The sequence below is a fragment of the Seriola lalandi genome, unplaced genomic scaffold, assembly GCF_002814215.2.
Source record: "Seriola lalandi dorsalis isolate HSWRI2012SDOR001 ecotype SW California unplaced genomic scaffold, Sedor1 jcf7180002054551, whole genome shotgun sequence".
NCBI classification, from domain to species: Eukaryota; Metazoa; Chordata; class Actinopteri; order Carangiformes; family Carangidae; genus Seriola; species Seriola lalandi.
In genome coordinates, this window is record NW_019525104.1 from 14,110 (window position 1) to 17,903 (window position 3,794).

Genomic DNA, 3,794 nt, shown 5'->3' on the forward strand with positions numbered 1-3,794 from the left:
ATAAGAATTACACAACTGCAATGTACCAATACCACAAACAAGCACAGACAAACTTACAGAAATGGTGGGAAACCCACCTCCCTTCCAATCTGACGCTAGATAGGTGTTGACTGAGGGACTTTACAAAGCTATTTGACTATCAGATAAACAGTTCAGCCAGAGACTAATGGCCCTTTTAATGGGTGTTTTCATGCAGTTGTAAAAATTACCATATGTAAGCATTGATTGTTCAGTGGTAGAATTCTCGCCTGCCACGCGGGAGGCCCGGGTTCGATTCCCGGCCAATGCATTGCATCTGACTTAGCTTATAGCACCGTACTACTCATGGCTAAGGCCAACCTTTGCTTTCTAAGCCGTCTTTGCTCTAGGCTCCACATGATGACAGTAGTTGAAGTAGTCTTTGTTGACACACCAGCGCTCCAGTGCCGACTTTGTACCTGCGTTTCCTTGGATACAGGCACCCTGACTTTTGCGTGAGGCACAACTTCTCTTTTCTGTCTGCATTACATTGAGACATCTTTTCGATTTTACCCATCTATTTTGTACACTTTGTTGGCGCAGTAGGCAGCGCGTCAGTCTCATAATTTAGCGTTTGGGAGTTCAAGCCTCACACGAGGCATCCCTTTTGCTGCACATGTGCTTTTTTCATATTCAGGTGGTCTTCTACCTTCAGATGCTGGTGCTTCAGATGCTGGTGCTGAGGGGCCCAAATAGTGACTTGTTGGTGAGAGATTCTTAAACCTCCAGGTTTTGGTTTTTCAAGTGTGGAGTCCTTATTAAGGCCATTGTATTCACTTGATTCGTTAGGGCTCGTGGATGTTGTCACGACAGATGTTAAGAGTCGTTGGGCCACCTGAGGCCAAGGATAAACGACAGTCATCGGAGTCAATTGATATTCCTTTTCATAAAAAGGTAGAAATCATAAGTCTTAGTATCTGAACGGTAAAGCTGTGTTTGCTTCCACCTCAGGTCCTCTGTGAAAGGCCCGAGAGCTGTCAAGATATCAAGGTAGAAATAAAACCAATATCCTCTCAAAGGTAAATTTACTTCATCTGGAGGAAATGGTCGGGTTTGGTGGGAAACCCAGCTCCGTTTCAATCTGACGCTAGAATAGTGTTGACTGAGGGACTTTTCAAAGCTATTTGACTATCAGACAAACAGTTCAGCCAGAGACTAATGGACCTTTCAGTGGGAGTTTCACTACAGCTGTAAGGAGTTCTTACAGGTAATCTGTCTGTGAAAGTTCTCATTCGTCCAGGTCATTGTTATCTCTTTCTCAAATTAAATCGAAGGCAACTGGACTTGTATTTGCCTGTGGAAGACGTTTCGCCTCTTATCCAAGCGGCTTCATCAGTTCTTATGTATTGGTCTCTCTAGTCCGCACTAGAGTGACCAAGAAAGTGGAGTAGGACCCAGGTATTTAACCTCTTGTGGGTGGGTCCACCAAAGTACCTGTGAAAGTACTGGTTTCACCTGACCATTGTTGTGGTCTCATGTGGACAACCGTCGTTAGGGTCAGGTGCCCCTGTTGTTATCCCGTGTGAACGACAGTCGTTAGGATCAGGTGAGCCCCTGGTGGATGACGATCGTTGAGAGTCGTCTGAGGTTATGTTGTTGACTCTCCTGAGTACCGATGAAAGGGCGACATTGTAGATGGGGGATAGATGGTGTCGCAGACCCCATACCCTGTTTAGCAATGGCCTCTCCACTTTTACATAGATGGCTTCCTTGATTCCCTTTTCAAACCATCTGTCCTCCCTGTCCAAGATTTTGACATTGCTGTCTTCAAAGGATTGTGCCTTTTCCTTTAGGTGGGAGTAGACAGCTGAGACAGGGCCTGAAAAGTTTGCCCTACTTTGTTGGGCCATACGTTTGTTTAAGATACAAACCCAGTTTGTCATCTAAAATACACAAAAATCAACCCTCATAATCTGGACAGCGCATCCACAATAATATTCTCTGATCCCTTCTTATGGCGAATTTCTAAATGGTGATCCTGGATGATCAGTGCCCACCGCATGAGTCTCTGGTTGTGGTTGTACATGTTTTTGAGGAAAACGAGTGGGTTGTGATCGGTGAAGACCATAACTGGCAGAGGACTATAACCCACATAAACTCCAAAGTGCTGGAGTGACCATAACAAAGCAAGTGTCTCTTTCTCTATGGTGGAATACTCTACCTGGTGTTTGTTAAATTTGCGAGAGAAATAACACACTGGGTGATCGACTCCATCACTATCTTCCTGCAACAAGACAGCCCCGGCTCCCACCGCAGAGGCATCCACCTCTAGTTTAAAAGCACGAGAGAAGTCAGGCGCAGCGAGGACGGGGGCTTGGCTAAGCAGTGATTTTGCGCTGTCGAAAGCATGCTGACAGGTAGGGGACCAGACAAAGTCGGTTTTGGGGCTCATTAGCGCCGTTAACGGTTGAACAACAGAGGAAAAGTTACGACAAAAGCTACGATAATATCCGGCCATGCCAAGAAAGCTACGGAGGGCTTTACGTGTTTTCGGGACCGGAAAATCATTGATGGCGGATACTTTGACAACAAGGGGTCTCACCTGACCCTGGCCCACCTGTCTCCTGAGATAGGTGACAGTGGCTTTACCGAAGTCGCACTTCACAAGGTTTAACGTCAAGGACGCGCGCACAAGGCGAGAGAACACCTGTTCCAGGATGAAGACATGCTCCTCCCACGTCATAGTGTACACAATTAGATTGTCTAAATAGGCATTACAATTTGGCAGTCCGGACAGGACAGTATCAACAAGCCTTTGAAAGGTCACCGGAGCATTACACATGCCGAAAGCCATCACTGTGTACTGTAAGAAGCTATCGGGTGTCACGAAGACAGAGATTTCAGACGCGCGCTCAGTTAATGGGACTTGCCAGTAACCTTTAAGCAAATCTAATTTGCTGACAAATTTCACGGAGCCAAGCGTGTCAACACAATCTTCCATCCTGGGGAGAGGATAAGAGTCCTGAACGGTTACAGCGTCATAAGGTTATTATGGAAGTCTGTGATAAAACGAGGGGAACTGTCAGATTTGGTCTCCAAGAGACATGGGGAGCTCCAAGAGCTGGAGCTTGGCACAGCTAAACCGTTTTCTAATAGATATTCCGTCTCCTTTCTCATTAACTCGCGCTTCACGGGGTTAATCCGGTAAGGGTGCTGGCGGATGGGCTTTGCCTCTTTGACGTCAATTAATGAAGCTATGTCACTCTGTTGCGCGCAGGTCAAGTGGCTTAACTGGGAAGGTAGCATTTTGAGCATCCTCGAGTTTGGCAGACGAGCAGTTTGATGGGGCAAATGACGCGTCTTTAAATCATCCTCATCATTACTGCTGTTAGGAGGCTCAGTAACGATTAGCGCACTGACAGCGACAGGTCTGGACTTTACGGGGACAACGGGTGGAGCAGAGTTTGGTTTACGCGTGAAATACGCCTTAAGCATGTTTATGTGACACACGCAAGTTTTTCTCCTTCTCTCTGGTGTAGCAATAACATAATCAGTTTCACTGAGACGTTCACGGACCTCATACGGACCGGAAAATTTTGCAGAGAGCGCAGACCCAGGAATAGGCAACAAGGCCAGTACTTTATCCCCTACATTAAAGGGGACCTATTATGCAAAATGCACTTTTCCATGGTTTTCTATCAGTAGTATGTGTCCCTGGCGTGTCTACGGACCCCCCAAACATGAGAAAAGTCCATCCTCTCCGTCTTTTGCTTTCTCCACCTTTCAAGAAATGTGTGCTCAAACGAGCGAAATGGAGATTCGCCCCTGGTGACGTC

At 46.5% G+C, this 3,794-nt stretch overlaps 1 non-coding gene across 1 annotated transcript; it reads left to right on the plus strand.

The window, feature by feature from the left end:
* Positions 1 to 218: 218 nt before the first annotated feature.
* Positions 219 to 289, plus strand: trnag-gcc (transfer RNA glycine (anticodon GCC)). Its single transcript has one exon. It is a non-coding gene; the product is annotated as a tRNA-Gly (tRNA).
* The last annotated feature ends 3,505 nt before the right edge of the window (positions 290 to 3,794 follow it).